The 22893-nt window shown below is 35.8% G+C and overlaps 1 protein-coding gene across 7 annotated transcripts in view; it reads left to right on the top strand.

Moving 5' to 3' along the window:
- Positions 1-22893, top strand: part of LRRC4C (leucine rich repeat containing 4C) — an 817554-nt gene that overhangs the window by 213258 nt on the left and 581403 nt on the right. The window contains exon 1 of one of the 7 annotated variants that reach the window (XM_039343315.1): positions 17600-17617. The exons of the other annotated variants lie outside the window; for them this stretch is intronic. The gene's annotated coding sequence lies outside the window, so the exon portion shown is untranslated. Of the gene's footprint in view, positions 1-17599; positions 17618-22893 lie in introns of those variants that run through there. 7 annotated transcript variants of the gene reach the window in all.

Below are 22893 nucleotides of genomic sequence, written 5' to 3'. Positions count from 1 at the left end.
GTGACAGTATACAGCCTTGCCGGACTCCTTTTCCAATTTTGAACCAATCAGTGGTTCCGTGTTCGGTTCTCACTGTTGCTTCTTGACCCACATATAGGTTTCTAAAGAGACAAATGAGATGGTGGGGACTCCCATCTCTTTAAGGACTTGCCACAATTTGTTGTGATCCACACAATCAAAGGCTTTTGCATAGTCAATGAAGAAGAAGTAGATGTTTTTCTGGAACTCCCTAGCTTTCTCCATGATCCAGCGTATGTTGGCAATTTGATCTCTAGTTCCTCTGCCTCTTCGAAATCCTGCCTGTACTTCTGGTAGTTCTCGATCCACATACTGCTGGAGTCTAGCTTGTAGGATTTTAAGCATAACTTTACTAGCATGTGAAATGAGTGCAATGGTGTGATAGTTTGAACATTCTTTGGCATTGCCTTTCTTTGGAATTGGAATGTAAACTGACCTTTTCCAATCCTGTGGCCACTGTTGAGTTTTCCAAATTTGCTGGCAAATTGAATGTAGCACTTTTACTGCATCGTCTTTTAAGATTTTGAATAGCTCAGCTGGAATACTGTCACCTCCACTAGCTTTGTTGTTGCTCAGATTTTCTAAGGCCCATTTCACTTCACATTCTAGGATGTCTGGTTCGAGGTCAGTGACCATCTCATTGTGGTTATCTGGGATGTTAAGCTCATTCTTGTATAGTTCTTCTGTGTAGTTTTGCCATCTCTTTTTAATCTCTTCTGCCTCTGTTAGGTCCCTGCCATTTTGGTCCTTTATCATGCCCATCTTTGCATGAAACGTTCCCTTCATATCTCCAATTTTCTTGAAGAGATCTCTGGTCCTCCCTATTCTGTTGTTTTCTTCTATTTCTTTGCACTGTTCATTTAAGAAGGCATTTTTATCTCTTCTAGCTACTCTCTGGAATTCTGCATTCAATTGGGTGTATCTTTCTCTTTCTCCTTTGCCTTTCGCTTCCCTTCTTTCCTCAGCTATTTGCAAAGCTTTCTCAGACAGCCATTTTGCTTTCTTGCATTTCTTTTTCTTTGGGATGGTTTTAGTTGCTACCTCTTGTACAATGTTGCGAACTTCCATCCATAGTTCTTCAGGCACTCTGTCTATCAGATCCAGTTCCTTAAATCTATTTGTCACCTCTACTGTATATTCATCAGGAATATGATTTAGTTCATACCTGAGTGGCCTAGTGCTTTTCCCTACTTTTTTCAATTTAAGCCTAAATTTTGCAACGAGAAGCTCATGATCTGAGCCACAGTCAGCTCCTGGTCTTGTTTTTACTGACTGTATAGAGCTTCTCCATCTTTGGCTGCAGAGCACATAGTCAATCTGATTTCTATGTTGACCGTCTGGTGATGTCCATGTGTAGAGCCGTCTCTTGGGTTGTTGGAAAAGAGTGTTTGTTATGACCATCGTATTCTCTTGACAAAATTCTATTAGCCTGTGCCCTGCTTCATTTTGTACTCCAAGGCCAAACTTGCCTGTTATTCCGGTTATCTTTTGGCTTCCTACCTTAGCATTCCAATCCCCCATGATGATAAGGACATCATTTTTTGGTGTTAATTCTATAAAGTGCTGTAGGGCTTCATAGAACCGGTCAATTTCATCCTCTTCAGCACCAGTGGTTGGAGCATAGATTTGGACTACTGTGATATTGAATGGTTTGCCTTGGATTCGAATAGAGATCATTCTGTCATTTTGAGGATTGTATCCCAGTATTGCTTTTCCTATTCTTTTATTGACTATGAAGGCTACTCTATTTCTTCTGAGGGATTCTTGCCCACAGTAGTATACCTGATGGTCATCTGAGTTAAATTCACCCATTCCTGTCCATTGTAGTTCGCTGATTCCTAAGATGTCGATGTTCAGTCTTCTCATCTCTTTTTTGACTACGTCTAGCTTGCCTTGATTCATGGATCTTACATTCCAGGTTCCTATGGAGAATAAATCTTTACAGCATTGGACTTTCCTTTCACCACCAGATATATCCACAGCTGAGCATCCTTTCGGCTTTGGCCCAGTCGCTTCATTCTTTCTGGCGCTACTAGTACTAGCCCTCTGCTCTTCCCCAGTAGCATATTGGACACCTTCCGACCTGAGGGGCTCATCTTCCAGCGTCATATCTTTTTTCCTTTTAGTACTGTCCATGGGGTTTTCATGGCAAAGATACTGGAGTGGTTTGCCATTTTCTTCTCCAGTGGATCACATTTTGTCAGAACTCTCTGCTATAACCTGTCCGTCTTGGGTGGCCCTGCACGGCATAGCTTATAGCTTCATTGAGTTACGCAAGCCCCTTCGCCACGACAAGGCAGTAATCCATAAAGGGGGCACAAAACACAGTAGTGGCCTAATTTCATTTTTATCTCTTTTCAGACCTTCCTATCAACTTAAGGAGATCACAACATAAAAGAGTATTTTGATTTTAGAATTATACTGATATTTATTTAATAGCATTTTATAGGTAATATATGCAAGGAACATCAGTCTATATGAATTTTCTGTAACAGTGCTTTCTAGACTTATACTATTCATGAAAAGCTCTCAAAACAATTGTGATTTATAAACAAACATGAAGCCACATACTCTGGTGTAACTATTTTATCAATTAATTATCTGTACCTTTTGGTTAATGACAATGTTTGAGACCAGGAAATCTCTCTAAGAACTCGGTCATAAAGTGAAGTTTCATGTGGCCATTTCAACTTAGAATGGCAGTTTTAGCAGTTCCAGTTGATGTTGCTAGATGAATCCCATGTCATTAGTCACAATATAAGGTCATGGAATTACCATATGTGATATCTTGCTGACTTTCCCATTGACTTTGCTTGTTGGAAGCTGTTGAAGTTACAAACGATAATCTTAATTGTTAGTTGGTTGTCATGCCTGAATTACAATCATGTTACCATGGGATAACATGCAACAGCCACAATTATAAGTACCAGTAGTAGTAACTTGAATGAAGGAACATTGAATGAAGACTACCTGTATCCAGGGTAATTGTATCCTACAATTCATTTGTTAATGATTAAATAGTGTTTGCTTCACTGAGTGAGGTCATTTAGTATCTTCAAATCTTCTGTTAAATTTAGATCTCAATGGCACCAAGAAGCTTCTTTTTACTTACATCTGATGTAGACTTTTTTAGCTGGCTTGGCTGGTTCTCATCCAAGAATATAAAGGGCTGGATCCATTTTAATCCATTTTAAGATAACAGGAAAATAGATTTCCCAAGACAGGATATTAAAGTTTGTTCTTTATCTGACCTCTGAAATAATAGTTCTTCCAATAAAGTTTGGAAAGGGTTCTCATTTTTTTTTAGAAATTTCATACTTTATTTTAGTTTCAAATGAAGATCGTTTCTTTGGCTGGACACTATTTTCATTGCTGAAGTTATTTTATATTTTCTACTGTTTTCAGTTTTGTAAAGCCATTCAGCATTGTCTGGAATTGGCCATCTACAAATTCAATAAAAATGATTAATTATGAACCCTAAATTTTATCATTATAATAATATATAATTTAATGAAACTGACAAATATGTGAGTGTGATTTTAAATTTTTTAGGTTGTAGTAATAATAACAATCTGCAAGCTTTCTCACATTACAGCAGTGATGTGACACAACTATTATGAAAAGTAAGGATGTAAAAGAAATTCACCAAAGTATGTTAGAGAAGCAGAATTATGGGACATCATTACAATACAGTTCCCTAATATTGTCTGATTTTTTTAAAAAAAAGTCACCATGAAAACTGTTACCTATCAGTCTCCTTTATTTGTTTATGAGAGCCATATGTTGCAAATTTTGTTTTAATTGGCAAGCTATTTTTTGTGTCTGCTCTGCAATTCAAAACTGAAAAGGAGAATCTAATTGTGGTTTATCATGCAAATTTAATCATAACTTGCTGCTTGGGCAAAAATAGCAAACAATTATGACAATGGAAGAATTAGAGGAAGGAGAAATTGATTGGTCCAAGGATTTTTAAAGGAAAAACAGAGGCTACAGGGCGCCAAAACCTTTTTTTAAAATACAGCAGAATAAACTTATTCATACATCTCTGCTTAGAGACAGTGTTTCTCAACTTTGGCAACTTTACAATGTGTGGACTTCAACTTCCAAAATTCTGGGAGTTGAAGTCCACACGACACCGCCAAATTTTACTTCTATTGAAGTTAGCTACCTTTGGAGTATTTCATTGTTATCATCAGTACACATTTATAACAAATATATACATTCAGATTTTACAAGCCTGTTTTCTTTAGTTTTAGAGATTCTACAGGCAGAATTAGGGCTGGAAAATATATTAGAGTTTAAATCTAAATTTGTGCTGCATTTCATGATGTAATTAAAGTAAGATGTAAGATGAAAATTTTGATAATACTGTTTTTTCCCCAGAATCCTGTAAATAAAATTCATTTCCAAGGTTTTAAAGCCCCCAAGCCCCTTTAAATATTCAGTACTTTTATAAAATTGCAATATCTGGGAGAAAAGTCAATGTTTTTGTTTTTTGTTTTGCTTTAGTATAATACTTAAAATTGCCTTGGTAACAGCATTTTAATTTTTTTTCATGTTTTTATTTTATTAGTTTGATTCAAAATATAATTTTTAATATAAATTGTCTGGATTTACTGTGTGATTCACCTTTTTCTTGTTTTATCATTTTGCTTTCATATCTATTTTCATCTTTGGAGTTGAGGTCAGACTGTAACCTTGGCAACAAAGGCAGAAAATGTAATTAAAATTAGGAGGACATTGTTGAGATTGATAAAGAAATCTAATTTGACTCTAGCTGAAAGATTTCTTCTGCTGTGCATGCTTGGGAAAACTGGACATCCATTTAAAGCCATTTTATAACTCAAGTCAAGTATTTTTTTTTCAGACAGTTGTGAACTTTGTGTTATTTCAGAGAAGTTGAAATGTGCACAACATGACACTACTAAAATATAAATATAAAGAAAGAAAATAGGCAGAGGAAGAAGATGACAATGCAAGTCCTTTTAAATTGTTGGCAGGTCCGCTTGCTATTTTGATGGAAAGTTGCCTATGCATTCATACACACGTTTACACACAATGTGTCCATTGCATCATCATCATCATCATAATCATCAATCTTTTTTGTGTGTGTGCCTCTGTAAAATTGAAGATGCTGCAATTAGAGATTTCATCAAGGATATTAATAGATCCAGGAACCGCTGTGTTTGTACATGCCTATCAAAGGGTCTATGATTGAAGAAGATTTGAAAGCCTTGAGGCTTTTGCTCATCACCTCTTCTAGAGGCTAACAGCATGTGTAATTAATACTGCTAACTGTCTGAGCCATCTGCTGATATCTGAGCTTTGTGGCTATGGACAGATGTGCCTATTTATTTATGGACTTCTGACACCAAGTAGGAAGACAGGATAAATATGAATGGCAGCGAGGGGAAAGGTCTTCTGTATTAAAAGCTAATGGAAATTGTACTCTTGAGCCAGAATTTGTAGTTATTGAAGATTTGTAGTTCCTCAGATGGAATATATTTGCCCGGAGACATTTCCCCATACTGATAATACACCATGTATGGTATACAATCTGTAATACAGAAAATATTCTCTTTGCTGAGTAAATTGAGGCTAAGAGCATATCTAAAATTGATTTTGGAATTGGAGCAAGTTATACCTTGTCAGAAGCTTTCAGTTTTGCAGTTTATTTGTGATGCACACTATTTTATATTCCCAAAGCCTATTATTGTAGGTGACTCAGTTTCTGTATTACCGTGCATATAGGAAAGACCTCAGAAAATATGGGTTTGGCTTTTTAATATATTTTGCAAAAAATAAAAATGGTTTTGTATACAACTAATGAACTATCCTCTTGGTCTGGGGCTTTATGAGATATCTAGGACAATTTGCTGCAGCCAACTGGCTACAGCCATTTAGCCATGGCCAACCCAGCATGGCCATGTCACCATAGCCATCTTGTCCCATGGTGAGTTGGCCATGGTGAGATGGTAACAGTGAGATGACCGCGCTGGATTGGCCATACCAACGTGGCCATGGCAAGATGATCACAGTGAGTTGGCCATGATGAAATGGCTATGGTGAGTTGTCCCATTCTGCTTTATGAGAGATCCATTAATACCCAAAACAAAATCAATTGTGTGAATTAGTTTCATCACTTTGGTTGGTAGTCAACATCTATACTTATGGAGGCATAGGAATGTTCAGGTAAGGCCAATCTATCTCTGTCCTTATGTCTCACTAAGAATGACATTTTTGCATGTGCTGCATGTACACAAGATATCCTGCTTCTAGATGTTGGATTGTTGTGCCTTGAAGAAGAGCAGGTCAATGCTCCATGGCTTTAGTTTAAAAGACTTCTTCAGTCAAAATCTCAGTGAAATGACATATTGCTTTGAAAAGGTGCACAGCTCTAGCAGACAGCAATGAATTCAACAGTGTGTGAAAAAATAGAACAAATGAGTCCTTGTATCTCTTGCTGCCATATTCCCAAATTATTGACAGCTTGTTGGGCACAGTTGTTGGACACAGTTGCCTGACACATACTTTAAAGCCTAGGAAAACTGATTCTAAAAAAAAAAAAATATCTATTCCGACTGTGCCCTGCCTCATCAGTGGAGAAAAAGATTAAAAACAACAAATATGACCCTTTTAAAATGTTCATTTATTTATTAAAGCAATATTTAGCCACCCATTTCATAGACAGCTGCTATGAGCAGCCTATAATACAGCTAAAAACAATTAATAAATACATTAAAAATATAAAAATCAAACTAAATTAAAACAAAGAACAATAGAAGAAGGAATATTAAAACTTTTGGAACTACCTTTCTTTTTGTTACCAAGTAGATAAATGTAGATAAATGGATTGGTGTTTTTTTTTTTTTTCTTGTTTTGTTAGTAGGGAGAGAACAGTAAACATGTGGGAGATGGAGGAAGAAAACTAATAATGTAATGGGTCCCTCAAGAGGACATCCTCTCAGTTGTAAATTATCTCTGACAGCCCATCATTTCAGACAAATTCTACATAAACAGATGTTTTTAGTAGACCCACAGAAATGTCATATTGCATGTGTTCTCAGTATTTTCAAATGTAATGATAGTTTCACAACGACTTCCTGGAGCAACAAATTGGGTCATTTTTATACTGGGAGTGTTCTGCAATTTGCATTTCACTGTTTTCTGTGGCAATTGTGTGATATGAAATCCCTCTAGTTTTAGGCCAAAGATTGGGCTCGCAGAGTTCAGGGCAGATGCTACTCAGAGGAATTATACATAATAAATTGGATTAGATCTTTCTAATCTTTTTCTAGTTCTGGTTATAGTTTCATTATTCTAGTCTTGCATGCAACTCCTTGCTTATTCTTGCAAAACTGGATTCCTGACTTATTTAGCAACCATTCACAGTTAAAACTGATGAAAAATAACTTTGTGATCAGTCCTTTGCAGGTCTGTAAAGCAAAGGAAAAATGTAGTAAAATTGTAAGCACAGTCAAGGTTTTGATTCACTTAATGACCAAATTGCTGGTTCTAGTTGTGATCACTAAACCAGGACTACCTATATAAACTTTTTGATTTTAGGGTTTTCTTTATCCCATCTTTATTAATTTTATAAATAGCTGAAGGTTGCAAACATATTTAATTCCTCCTCCTATTCTCCCTATGACAGCAACTTTTTGAGATGGGTCAGGCTGAAAGATAGAAATTGGACCAAAGTTACTCAGCTGGTTTTCATGCCTAAAGCGGGACTAGAACTTACAGTCTCCTGTTTTTTAGCCAGGTGCCTTAATACTTTGAAGGAAGAAGGAATAGCAGCTTGTACACAACCAACATGTAGTAATTTATTTGTGTAAAATGGTATGCAGACAAGCAGTTAGTTTGATTATCACTCAGATATTGTTTCGCTGGAATTAGCTGCTAAGAACAAGCTGTTAATAGAAACCCTGTATGTGGATACATTAACCTGCTGGGCTAAAGATACCTTAATTTATGGCATTTGAGATTTGTGACCAGAGAAAAGCGGAAGCAGAAGCACTGAGAGTTCAAGGTATACACTGCTTTGACTTAAGCTCCGTGCATTATCTCCGCTTAGCAGTTCCTTGATGCTACTAATTTAGGGCATGTCACATTCCTCATGTGCTTTTAGGAAACCCTGCTATATTCTAAATTATAGTAATATATTTGAGACAAGGAATCTATCATTCCTGTAATTCTATAAAAAGGAAGGGAGGCAGTATCTTTCTGGAATGCATTATCATTTTGAATTCATTTAGTGAAGGATGTGTGTGTGTTGTCTGTCCTGAAAGAATGATCTTTCCTTCAAAGGACACAGTAGATTTCATCAGAAGTTAGAAGTCTATATATTAATAATATAAGCTGAATTTAAAATAAAAATGACTTGTATTTTAACATGGCTCACTGCATTCAAGGAGATTAGATGAGACCAAGTAATTTGCACATTTTAGCATTCATTTTAGGTTCACAAAAAGCAGGCACTAGTTAGGTACTTGGTATGTAACTTTCAGTTTGAATGAATTCCTTTATTAGAATCTAGTTTTTTTTTAAAAAATGACTCCTTTCTTCATTATTGTTTCCTTGTAATTGTATATACCTTTTATGTACTTTGGGGAAAATACCCTTTTTCTTTTATACAATTAGTTTATTCCTGAAATTTATTCTGGGATTATACACTGGCTTGATTGCACCAATAACACATGCAAATATCATTTTACATTAGTGGAGATCTCTATCTAAAAAAAGAAAGCAGCCCCCAATTTCCACTCATTATTTGTTGGTGTTAAGGAGTTTAGAGCCAGGGTGGTTTAGTAGCTAGAAACCAGGCAATTGAGAGTTCTACTCTCATCTTGGTCATGAAAGCAAGATAACTATCAGGCATAAAGAGCTAAAACAGCTCTAATGTTTAGGACCAGAAGTTTCTTTATTGTTCACTCAGCCGTATACAAGAATCTCACTGAATTGTCTGTTTTCCCCTGGGAAAGTTTGATATAGCTCTACCGGTATAGCTCATACACTTCCTCCATCTTATGGAGTCAAAACTGCAATGGCTCTTGACTGTCCCCACTAGGACCTCCTTCCTTTCAGCTATTGATTCAATCCAAAGTCACTGTCTCTCCCGTGTTGTCAGGCTTGGGTGACAACTAGTCAGTCAATTTCTGTCAAAGCCACATGGATCAATGCCTGGTTGATCTGAAAAAAGTGGATCATGTAGTTGCGGTAAAATGCTAGAAAGAAGAAAAAAACAGTTGGCACTGAAGAGGGCAACTTCTTTCACATATTTCTCAATATGCCAGTAGAAATATTTTCTGCTTGGCCATTATGGTATAAGGTTTGTCATGCCATCAATCTTTCCCTTGCTAATAATTTATAGGGTTCATTAAAATCATAGCTTTCTTATTTCCATTAGATTCCAATTGCTTATAACAGGGTGTGGCTCTGGTGCCTTTTAACCTGGATCCTTCCAAGAGTACTGTCAGTTAATGATGTAAGAATCAGGTCAGAATGATGTAATCAATAGATTAATAGAGAGTGTCCATCAATTAAGGCTCACTTTTTTTGCTTCAAGTTGCTCAGTTTCTTAGCAATCTGTCATCAGAATTTTCATTCTTGTTAAAATTAATATATACATACATACATACATACATACATACATACATACATACATGAAAAAAGGAAAAAAAACAGTCTAACCTATCAAAAAAAGTACCGTAAAAAACAGATTAGAAACACAGGTTAAGATAGGCAAGAAAATGGTAAGTGAGCACACGAGTTCAAATCACCAGGACCAGATGGATTACACCCCAAGGTTCTGAAGGAACTGGCAGATGTGATCTCAGAACCACTGAACTATATCTTTCAAAGATCCTGGAGCACTGGGGAACTACCAGAGGACTAGAAAAGAGCTGATGTAATTCCCATCTTCAAAAAAGGGGGAAAATGGATCCAGAAAACTACGGACCTATCAGCCTGACCTCAATACCTGGGAAGAACTTGGAAAAGATAATCAAGCAACGAATCAGCAAACACCTAGAGGCAAACAAAGTCATTACCAAAAGCCAACATGGGTTTGTCAAAAACAGATCATGCCGTACAAATCGTATTGCATTCTTTGACCAGGTGACAAAATTAATGGACCAGAGGAATGTTGTGGATATAATTTACTTGGACTTCAGTAAAGCATTTGATAAAGTAGACCACAATCTACTACTTGATAATATAGAAAAATGTGGGTTAGACAGCATCACCATCAGATGGATTCGTAGCTGGCTGGCCGGCTGTATTCAGCATGTGGTCCTCAATGGAACTGCATCTACATGGAGTGAAGTGTGTAGTGGGGTGCCCTGGGGCTTTGTTCTGGGCCCAGTGCTCTTCAACATCTTCATCAATGATTTGGATGAGAGGATAGATGGGGAACTCATCAAATTTGCAGATGACACTAAGCTGGCAGGAATAACCAACACTCCAGAAGATAGGCTTAAGATATAGGATGATCTTGACAGACTTGAACATTGGGCGCTATCTAATAAAATGAAATTCAATGGTGAAAAAAGTATGGTTCTACATTTAGGCAAAAAACCCCAAATGCACAGGTATAGTATAGGTGGTACCTTGCTCAATAGTAGTAACTGTGAGAGGGATCTTGGAGTCCTAGTGGACAATCACTTAAGTATGACGGAGCAATGTGCTGCAGCTGCCAAAAAAGCTAACACAGTGCTAGGCTGCATTAACAGAGGGATAGAATCAAGATCACGTGAAGTATTAATACCACTTTACAATGCCTTGGTAAGGCCACACTTGGAATACTACATCCAGTTTTGGTCACCACAATGTAAAAAATATGTTGAGACTCTAGAACAGACCTGTCAAACACATGGCATCATGTGACATCATGCAACGTATCGGGCTGGTTTTGCCATTGCCAGTAATGGGGTGGACATGGCTTCCAGATGACGCATCTGGCACGCAAGCTGGCAGTTTGACACCCCTGCTCTAGAAAGAGTACAGAGAAGAGCAACAAAGATGATCAGGGGACTGAAGGCTAAAACATATAAGGAATGGTTGCTGGAATTGGGAATGGCTAGTCTAATAAAGAGAAGGATGAGAGATGACATGATAGCAGTGTTCCAATATCTCAGGGGTTGCCACAAAAAAGAGGGAGTCAAGCTATTCTCCAAAGCACCCGAAGGCAAGATAAGAAGCAACGGATGGAAACTAACCAAAGAGAGAAGCAACCTAGAACTAAGGAGAAATTTTCTGACAGAACAATTAATCAGTGGAACAACCTGCCTCCACACACACACACACACAATTTATAAAAATAGAAGAAAATAAATTTCTAGTATCTTCCCCTTCCCACCCCAATGATCCATGCCTTTATCCCCATGTATTTGTATATATTTATATGGAGGTTTGCGATATTCCTCCTAATGTATTGCAATGGCTGTAAAGAATGCTCAGTTTTTGGAAATGCAGTAATAGCAAATGCATTGTACAATCTCTTTATCATGGCATTAGATCAACATTGTAGACTAGATCCTGTGAATGCAGCATTCTACAGAGCATCCTGGGAGTTGCAAGGCAGAAAACTTTATCAATGTGTACAAGGACTTTTCTTCTGATTAAGCTGAAGTCATATCAGGCAAACCTCCAAATAGAAAAATGTCCATAAGCATTAGATGAACTCCAATCTATCTCAGAGTTTCATCTATTTCTGAGTTTCATCTAGCTCAGAAGAGAAGGAGATTTTCTGGGTAGGAAGAGAAACTGAAGTTATAGGAAAGCAAATTCCAACTTGATGTTAGGAGGAAAGAAGAATAGTAAATCTCAATAGTAAAAATATTTCAAAAGTGGAACTAGTAATCTGGAAAGGAAGGGGAAGGATTCTCCTTTATTGGATGTATTCCACCTGGTATGGATGCTTTATTTTGAGTTCCTGCACAGAACAATTAGACTTAATGGCCTAAATATTTTCTGATTATATAATCAACATGCAAGAATTGGAGAAAATTTAAATTATGCAAGAGCATTATGTTTCTCAAACTTACTGTTCTGTGTAAGTCTAATACCTAATTGTTAAAGCAATATCAACTACTGATAATCAATTATTTTCAAGTATAACGACATTCTATATAACTCTGATTCAAAGGGGGCCTCTGTGCTACATTCAACAGCTGCTTGTCTCCTCTGCATAAAGTGGCTACAAAATAAGTTTGCTTAAGAAATCCTTTCCTGGATTTCAACCCAATCTTCCACTTTGCCCTGACCACAGTTAACGTGTCCTGTGGTTGATGGTTTTCCATGGTTCTTTTCTACGTTCTTCCATGTCAGGAAAGCAAGTACCAATTCTTTTTGTTATGTGAGTAGGTCTTTTGAGGACTGGTGAAAATTGTCAGTTTACAGAATAACAGTTCTTTTGCTTCTTTAGGTAGAAATTGGGACTTGATAGAGGCACTGTGAATTTCTCCCAGTTAAAACCAAAGCAAAACAACAATGCATTTTACTAAAAAGGGGGAATATTTATAGCTCAGGGTTGACATGAGGTGCTCTCTGAACTTGCTTGTTTTCTTGCAGACATTTCATTACCCAAACTAGGTAATATCATCAGTCCATCATCATCCTGATAATGTTACCTAGTTTGGGTAATGAAATGTCTGCAAGAAAACAAGCAAACTCAGAGAACACTAAGGACTCCTCAGTGCATTTTATTGTTTCACCACTGAATTATCCAGCCATTTATAGCAAGTAGTTCAATGCAAACTAGCAACTGAAGACACTACTAGAACACAGACCAGATAATTACAATGGAAGTATTTGTATAAGATAGAATGGTGTGCAGCAAACAGACTGCACTATCCTTCACGTATCAGCAAAGAGAGGAAACACAATGATTCAGAACCAGAAAACCCAGGTGGAAGTTACTTTCCCAATAGTAATAGTAACAGATTATATCATCTGTTCCTATTCTTCCAAAACAATACATGACCTACAGTAGCCTCATTGGGACAAATAGGAAGTGCAGTAAGATTAAACATTCAGTGCCAAATGGACTCATTTGAACCATTTTTTTTCAAATAATTGTTTAGATCCAATGTTCAAACTGATCAATTGCATCCAATAAAATTGAATAGCTTCCAGTCATTTAAACAAATCCATTAGATTTTTATTCAATGCACTTTAATTCAAATCTTTAAATTAAATATTAAACTGAACAAAACTTCCAACTGAATCATAATTTCCAATTAAATTTGGTTGCTTTGCAAATCCCTCACATCTTTTGTGAAAATATTGCACAAAAAAGTGGAAAAAGGTTAAGTTATCATGAATTCACTTTACCTCAGAAAGCCAGTTAGTAATTTCACAGAGCCTTTTTTCAGAGCAAAACGTAGCAAATAACGATTTGTCAAATCTGTTCCTTGCTATAGAGAGTTAAGAAAGGAATAACTGAAAAGTAGAAGATAGGCATTTTTCAATGCTTATAAAGATAAAGCAAGGGACAGTAGGAATAATAAAGATCTCAGAAGAATCAAGAAAGTTAAGACAGGTGTCATATTTCAGAGCAGTTACAGATTTCATTATTTACTGAAAGGTATAAAGATAGTCTTGGGACGATTCCCATGTAAGCAGTAGAGGAACTGTATAGTATAAGGGTATTCACCTCATCATAAGGTGCAAAATAGCTACATGTGGGAGGGGGGCACTCTATCAACTATACAACCATACAATTCCTGGCAACTATACTTGAGTTGACAAATGTAAACTGTGTTTTGAAGCAACTAACTTAAACCATCTTCCATTCTTCCTGATTAGTTCAATATTGGGAAACATATAAATTGCTGATTGGCCTTTGTTCACTTGGACAGATTATAATGATGAATTTACAGTGACAAAGGAAATGAGAATACATGCTATGAAATATTCAAGAAGATTGCCAGTCACATCTTCTGCCTTCCTTCGTTGTATAAGAATACAAATATTCATTCTTACAAATATCATTTTCTCTATTCTACTGTGGCACCAGATAGATTGCTAACCTTTGTAATAGCTTTTCTGTCACACTGTTTATCCCTTTCCACTTCCCCATCATTAAGGATAGGATGTGACATAAAATATTTATCGTGGAAGCTTTTCTTTTAACTTTTACCTTCCTACCATACCTTCCTGAATAAAGTTGTTGCTGAGATATGGCCATTTAGCTATGAATACACACACACACATATAAATGCACACAGATGTGCACTGCATGTTTACAACCAAAGCCCTCTTCAAAGAAATTCCACCTTTTCGAGAAAAGCATAAAATTAAATTTCCATGTCAAAAACTATTTTAATCGCTCCAGAAGGTGTTGAAGAAAAATAGCTGATAATCCATTTGATAAGAAATTATATATGTTCTCTTCAGACTGAATGGACAAGATAAACTCTATCATTAATCTCATGTTAAGGAAATGAAAACACAAACTTCCATCCTGCATAGTGTAAAGTGGCATATTTAAAAATATCCATCATTAATTTCATTTCAGTCAACAATCAGTGTCTTATAACCTAGATAAAACTGAGCAAAGTGGGCTGTTATCACCTACACATGCTGTAACATGCTTCCTAAGGTTTGAAAATATTGTGCTTTTTCCTCTATTGAGAAAAGTAAGGTAACTGTTTTAAGGATTAAGTTGAGCTTTTCTGGGCAGAGTGTATGTGAGGATAACATTTTTGTTATTTTGTTTTACTTTGAGAATACAAACAAATTGAGAATTTTCAGTACTAAAGGCTGAAATTATTCTGCTTTGGTTTGTAACCTAAAAGTTTTAAAAAGTAACATTTAATATGGATCTGGAAATGCATTTGCTCTGCTTTCCTGATTAGGCACATTCTGAAAGCAACATATATTATTCTATTCTACTAATTGGAATCACATGCTAGCTTCAAGAAAAGAAGCAACTTCAATAACATAAGACAAAGATATAGCTTCCATTGACTTGGCTTGCTGTAAAGGTCGCAAAACGGGTTGTCAAGCATTCAAATGTGAATCATATAACCATAGTCATAAGTATGAAAAATGGTCATGTCACTTTTTTCAATGTCATTGTAACTTTGAACAGTCACTAAACAAACTGTTGTAAGTCGAGGACTACCTTTATGTATACCTGCATATTTTCTTATTCCTCTATTCTTGAATTTCCTTCCCTGCTTTCCTCTCATTGCGATGTATTTTAGGGTTAGAAAGCATGGCATGATGTGTGTGTGTGTGCTTAATTCATTACAATGACCAATCCTTTTTTTTAAAAAAAATATCACAGTTGCTAGCTAAGATGTTAGGAGACCCATGTTGAAATTCACCTTCTTTATACCAAAGGAAGGAAGGAAGGAAGGAAGGAAGGAAGGAAGGAAGGAAGGAAGGAAGGAAGGAAGGAAGGAAGGAAGGAAGGAAGGAAGGAAGGAAGGAAGGAGGTTTATTTCAATAAATAAGCATACTTGGGATGGATTGTTTTCCTCTTCTGAAGGTCACATTATTCTTTAAATTACATATGGATTGGATTGAATTGGACTGCCACTTAGTGAGCCAAGAAAAGCAATACAAAAATGTCAATTGCATGAGGAAGCTTTGAACAATGCAAAGTCATCTGATAAATATGAATGAGATGATTTTTCTTTATTTATTCCCCTTGACCCCCCTCTCCTTCCAACTCAAGGCTATAACTGCTGCTGCCATGGCTACAGCAGATGACAAACTAATTGTGCTGGCCCAAAACTAGGTAGTAAGTTCCCATTACAATGCATATGTTCTGTCATTATTGCACTCGATGAAGAATAACAGCTTTGACTGCACTCAGGCAGAGGCCAAACTGCTTCTAAAAGTCACTTAGGAAGCAACATAGCAAAGATGAATCTGCATTTTTTTATTATTTACTGTGCAGCTAACTCAAGCTGATTATTATTCACAGGAGGAACTGCAACGTGCATAATTCCCAACATCATCTTTTAGCACTGCTCTGATCTAGCAGCATCCTGGTAATGGATCAGTGAAAGAAGCTTCCTGTTTAAAGAATATGGCACATCAGTGCTTTCAGAAGGCATTAAAGTTAAGAGGAATTCACAAACACAGTCACAGCCAATGCCCAGTATTAACAGCTGTGATAGAGATTAGTCCTCAGGCGTTGTGGAAGAAAACCCCATCCAGAGCGAAGATGGGAGGCCCAGACAAAATTAGTTCTGACATGGTGACCAGATCAGTCTGCATGAAGCTGGATTTCATTTGGAATAGCCCAGGCGCTGGATCCCGGAGTGCCGTTAGCAAGGGATGGAAGATGCACACAATAAACTAATCCTCTCTGGCTGGCTTTTGCTGTGTCCCAGTAACTTTATTATTATGGCAAATGGAAAACATCAGCTGTGTCCATCAGGTGTGATTGCTCCTTTAGCGAAGAAGACATTGACAGCAATCATGCTTTAAAAAAAATGAATCTGTGGAATTTGAGGGAGAGAGCTTCATTGCACTGTAGGGATTTAGCATTCCAACAGTCTTCTGGTTCTCAAATTATCTGTGGTAAAGGCACTTTTTAAAAAATTCCATCTTAATGCAATTCTGTTATAAAATGCAATAAATGCAAATTATTGTTCAAGCTGAAATATTTTTTAAAAAAACAAAGAGATACAAAACAAAACTCCTACATTTTTATTATTAGATTCATTTTTTTCAGATTAGATTCAATTTTTTGTTAGTAGATTCATTGAACTAGAACAGGGGTGTCAAATTGCCGGCCTGCAGGTCGATTGCATCATTTGGAGGCCGTGCCTACCCCAGCTCCGGCAATGCAAAAAAAGTTGCAATATGTCGCAACACGTCATGTGACATGGCAAGTTTGACACCCTTGAACTAGAATGTATGTTTATTCTGACAAACATGAAGGAAATAGCAGTTCTCCATATTGAACAATCATGATAAATGTAAATATTTATAAAGTTTTTTAATGCAACAAAAGCCTATTTCTTGCTTGTTAATTTATCTAATTTAATCCATAACGGTAAATAAAGTATAAAGTAAAATTTAATCCATAACGGTAAATAAAGTATATCTAAGTATATCCATTATAGAGAAACTAAACCTACAGAGATGTTGACAGGAACAGAAGAGATTTTTAAAACAACTTCAGCAAGTTCATTTTCAACTTTTATCAAAATGGATGTCCAATTTACATCTTCAAAAAGTTGGGGCCTAATTGGTTTCTTATCTTTCAGAAACACTGAGTTTGTTCTGTAATTCAAAGATAAATGTTCCTCTCCGTTGTACCTCAGCATGCAATAGATTGTTTATGATCAGCTTCCAAATTATCACATAAACAAGGAAAATAATCTCAAATTTAGTGCACTTCCTTTACGTAATTAACAATTATATCACTAAACACACTGTTCAGTTCAGTTCACTTTTTTCTTTTTCATAGCAAGGCTTTCCCAATTAAAGAAGAAATGTGTTGATTTACATTCTGCTGCAACTTCCTTAATCTGGGTAACTATTCCGGAATGTTTTCCTGTCATTGCAGCTGTGCCATCGGAACATGCTCCTACATAAAATTGAAAGCTCCAAACCACATTTGTTGACAAAGGTAATCCTTCATATTTTTATGCAATTCAAAACTAGTTGTGTTCGCTGGCAATGAACCAGGAAAAAGCTATTTTTTCCTACAATCATCATGTACAAATCCCACATATGCTAAATGAATTGTCAGGTTAGCAATATCTATGCATTTGTCCACTTGTAATGAAAAATACTTGGTTAGTTTTATTTGTTCTGTGAGTTGGTTTTCTTTGTTGTTAGCCACTTCTGATTACATTGAGCTATGGTGTCTGCAATGATTTTTCAGTTACCTTCTTTGCCAAAGATTCATCCAACATTTCCAAGCACACATCTTTAATTCAGTCTTTCAATAATGTCATGGCAACGGTATATGATTTTTTAGTCTTTAAAACCCAAAGTGCCCTTTTATAAGAGGCCCATAAAGCACTAATGTTTATTTGTGAGCTACTGAACATCTGTTTCCATTTTAAGTCTATGCTGTTTCTTTGAAATAATTATTTTGATTTTGAACTTATTGATTTATGTTTTGTATTGTAAAGGCTGCCTACAGTTTGATGGTTTTATTGCCTCATTAGTTAGAACAGTTCTACAAATAACACACAGCAGTTTTAGCACTTCACTATCAATTATGGATCCAAACCAAACTCAACAAATGAGGGATCAAACTTCCACATAAACCTAGTATGATCACCTTGGGTCTCACATTTCTTCAAAATTACCTCCATTGTCGTTATTTTTCATTACTACCACTGCTGCATTCAGAGATGTGTCTATTCTTGACTAAAAAAAATCTGGTGAATCTTATTTTTCCATCTATAAATTAAAGTTATTTCTTTTAAAAATGAAAATTTTACTCCTTTAATTCAGTTAATAATATTAAGATATGTATAAATAAATGTTTCTTTTTTTGTCAGATTTTTATACTCTTTTGGATTATAGTTGACAAACTAATCTTATACATTAGATGTGTAAAATGGTCTTATTGCACATAGCTAGTACACTTATGATTCTCCATGGAAGTTTAGTAACGCCTGAACTGGTCTATATCCTGTTCAACGAGGCAAGTCTAGTGATTATGGACTTAGATGTCATGGCAATGATAGGTTTCTAAATACTTTCAACATTTCTACATATATTATTGTGGACTGGTGACACACTTTGCAAATTGACACAGATCTGCATCTTATACTTTGAACAGCAGTGCTCAAAAACATTTGGATATGTCCATATTTTAATAGTAGGTTGGACTGACTTTGGTCTTTTCCTGATCTTAATTATCATTTTTAAAGGGGATGATCTAAGAACAGTTGGGTCAAAACACACAAAGAAATTGAATTAGCTTGTATCCCATGATTAAGCATTACAATCTTAATTGAATTAATTAATTAAAAAACAAATAAATAGTTCTCAATTCCATGTCCACTCTATTTTCCACCATTAAATTCTAAATATCCCAATGCCTTTAAAAATAATTTATTCCCAGAAATAAAGCAAAAAAAAAAAAAAGGAAGAAATAAGGTAAGGGGGAAATCTCTAGAATATGAAAAATCTTATATACTAAATACAATTAATCTTACTTACATCGGAATATATTATTATTTCAATTTATTTGTTAATAAAAAGGAAAAGAGATCTATAAATTCATAAATGCAGTACACATTACTACATGATTCTTTAAGTGGGTCTCCCAGCAGTAATGCCATCAATCAGAATATAGCTGGAATGGATCTTGGAGGTCTTCTAGTCCAAACCCTTGCTGAAGCAGAAGACCCTATACATTTCAGTCAAGGGGCTGTCCATTCTTTTCTAAAAACCTCCAGTGATGAAGCACCTACAACTTCTGAAAGCAAGCGGTTCCACTGGTTAATTGTCCTCATTGTTAGGAAGTTTCTCCTTAATTCCAGGTAGTTTCTCTCCTTGATTAGTTTTCATCCATTGTTTCTTGTTCTGCCCTCTGGTGCTTTGGAAAATAACTTCTCTTCTTTGTGGCAGCCCCTGAAATACTGGTAGATGGTTATTGTGTCACCCCTAGTCATTCTTTTCCCTAAATTGGCCATATACAATTCTTTCAACTTTCTTCATGTTTCTGTCTCCAGACCCTTGATCATTTTAGTTGCTCTTCTTTGTACTTTTTCCAAAGTCTCAACATCTTTTTTGTAATGTGATGACCAAAATTGGATGCAGTATTCCAGGTATGGTCCTACTAAGGCTTTATAAAGGGATAGTTGTTTTCCCCTTTAGGATTTTTATCTATGGAATTTTTCTTAGGTTTTCATTGAGTTTGTTAAAATCAGCTCTTTTAAAGATTAAGACACTATTTGGATTATATTCTGTTGCTTGTGTTTGTATTATATTGAATTCCAATATGACATGGTCATTTTCGCCCAAGGTTCCGGCAATTTCAACTCCCTCTGTCACTTTTTCTCCATTACTAAGAATTAGATCCAGTATAGCTTTTCCTGTAATTCCCTCCTCTACAGTGGTGGGATTCAAATATATGAACAACCGGTTCTCTGTATGGATGCCGCTTCCAGAAGTCCATTCTGGGCCTAGCCAACAAAAAATTAGCTACCGGTTCTGCCGAAGTGGTGTGAACTGGCTGAATCCCACCACTGTTCCTCTACCTTTTGGATGACAAAGGTGTCAGCTAAGTTGGTTAGGGTTAGGGCAGGGGTAGGAAACCTTGGTTCTTTTATGACTTGAGGACTTCAACTCCCAGAATTCCTGAGCCAGCTATGCTGGCTCAGGAATTCTGAGAGTTGAAGTCCATGAGTCATAAAAGAGCCAAGGTTGCCTACCCCTGGTTAGAGTTACTGCTTGTTGTCATCTTCTGTTAGCATTTCTGTTCTATTTGCCACTTGTTGCAGATTGTTTTCCAGTTGATATCTGTGTAGTTAAAGTCTCTCCTTACTCCTGTGGTATGTTTCCTACATATATTTATTAACTGATTAGCAAAGAGTTCATCTATTTCTTCTCCTTGGTGGGTGGCCTGTAATATATGCCTATAGCAGTGTCATTCTTTTTTCCTTTTATATTGACCCATAAAAATTCTAGGAGGTTTTCATCCTTAGTTTTGTCTATTGTAGAGATGCAGTGATCGTTTATACAGCTCCTTTTTTGTTAGGTCTGTTTTTTTTTAATAGTTTGTATCCTTCCATGAGTACATTCCAGTCATGAGTTTGATCCTACCAAGTTTGGAATATTACAATATTCCAAATTTCCAAACTGAGGAATACAATTATATATAAAAGAATTCAAACATCTCCAAAAACAGTAACTATTCTGGAACAAAATTAAAATTATTTCTGTACAAAAGGGAACATTATGAACCATCGTACATGAACCATATGAGCAGCAGTCCATAATAGTTCCTTCTACTCTCAAATTCCTTCTTTAAAAGATTTAAGCTATTTGTGTTTTATTTTTATTTTTTATTTATAAAATACAATAATTTAAAATTGATTTTTGATGAATTCATGGATAAATGTGGATAATAGATTTTTAAAAGTCTAAGGGAATGTTTTCTTTTTGGTAGTAAAAAGGAATTGGGGGTAAGCAGAGAATTTGAATATCTATTTTGAGCATCCCATTAGGTATTACATATCCAACAAAATGCTAACACACTACTGCTAGAAAGAACAATTTGGTTTAGAATTTAATGCACATTTAATGTCTGTATTTGCACTTCTGAAGCAATACATTAAACACATAATCAGTTAAACTTCAAAATTCTTGCCTTTTCCATTTTTGCCTTATGTTTTTCCATGCATAAACACATTAATACTATAAAGTAACATACAGAAGAAGATATTTGAAGGAGCAAAAAAATGCAATCAACAAAAGTCAGATTGGGTAAATCCATCCCTGAAAGCGTGAATTGGGGGAAAATACATACCAAAAATAAATACATATTTTAAAATAACCATTTGAAAAAAAAATCAAATTGATATGGAAATCAGACAAATTGTATGTTCCTTTTGGGAGTTCCAAAGGGTAACGTGAAATTAAATGGTTTCCAAAAAGGAAACGTTTCTCTCTGCCCAGTTCAATGCCTGGTAAATAAGATTATCTCTTCAATGTTTCCACTATTATCATGGCTGCCTCTTTATTATTCTTCCCTTCCACCTCCCCCCCTCCCCCCCCCCCCCCCGCAGATCTCCTCTCTCTGAACTACCAGAAAAAGTTAGAGATAAACCAGGTTACCAGGTTGAGAGGTGTCTTTGAAAGATAGAAATGCATTCAGTGGATGCTTTCACTTAGAACTATTACAGGGTAGTTCTAGAATATTCTCCAAATTAGCTTTCTGTGATGATTAAAGTCTTGGCTGTTGTTTATTTTCCTAGTTCTTTTCAGGTGATTTATGCTTTCCAAGGACACATTATAGCTACCCCTTTATCAGAGCATCCCCTGACACCATAAGGGGGAGTGCTGAGCCAAAATCTTATCCGCATTTGAATTATAGTGGCTTTATTAGTTCTGAGAGTCATTAATGCACAAGCAAGTAGCCAAAACTCAGGATTGCAAGATTTTAGATGATCATTGCTGAAAAACATTTAATAGTCCAATCTGTGAAAATCATTTTCTATGTTTTACATTATTGTTCAAAAGATTAGGACTATAGAACAAATTTACAATGGTGGTTATATTTCTATTTTATGGGAGCACAACAAGGAAGTAAAGATTTTTCAGTAGACACTTGGCTTTCTTTGTTTTCTATCAGGAAAGCAGTGGGCTGTATATCAAATGTTTTTCAGTTATTTGTTTCAACATTTCTGTTACAATATTGAAAAAAAAAATCTGTCAATCTAGGTTTTCCTCTGTTTTTCATTTGGTTGACCTTATTTTTTCCCCTCATCTCTCTCACTTTGCATTTTTTTAAGAAAGCATACATTTAAATGTATGTTTTCTAAAAATTGGTATTTCTCTCAAAATTCATACTGTATTCACTTTTTCACAATCAGTGAATTTTGCAGTTATACATCTCTCTCTCTCTGCTGCTGCTTTCCGAATGCTGCTTTCCGATATGTTCCTAATATAATGTGTTTGTATATGTTGCTTTCTTTTTAAAACACATTTAGGTACCATATTACTTGCATTTTTGTGTATACTTTTAAAACAAATTGGTAAACTATATGGTAAAGTACAGAGTACCAGTAATTCAAAGTATAGTTATATTTCAATTTACATCTGAATTAGACAGATTTGCACTGAAATATAATTGAAACAGTTTTCCCATCCTTCATTTGTTAAAACCAATATACAGAGGTATCTGCAAGGCAACAGCCACAGAGGTCCAATGGGGAA

This window comes from Crotalus tigris, unplaced genomic scaffold (assembly GCF_016545835.1).
Source record: "Crotalus tigris isolate CLP2741 ecotype Arizona unplaced genomic scaffold, ASM1654583v1 scf7180000017841.2860490, whole genome shotgun sequence".
NCBI classification, from domain to species: Eukaryota; Metazoa; Chordata; class Lepidosauria; order Squamata; family Viperidae; genus Crotalus; species Crotalus tigris.
The sequence above is the reverse complement of the archived record's forward strand: the minus strand, read 5'-3'. Positions and strand labels throughout refer to the sequence as shown.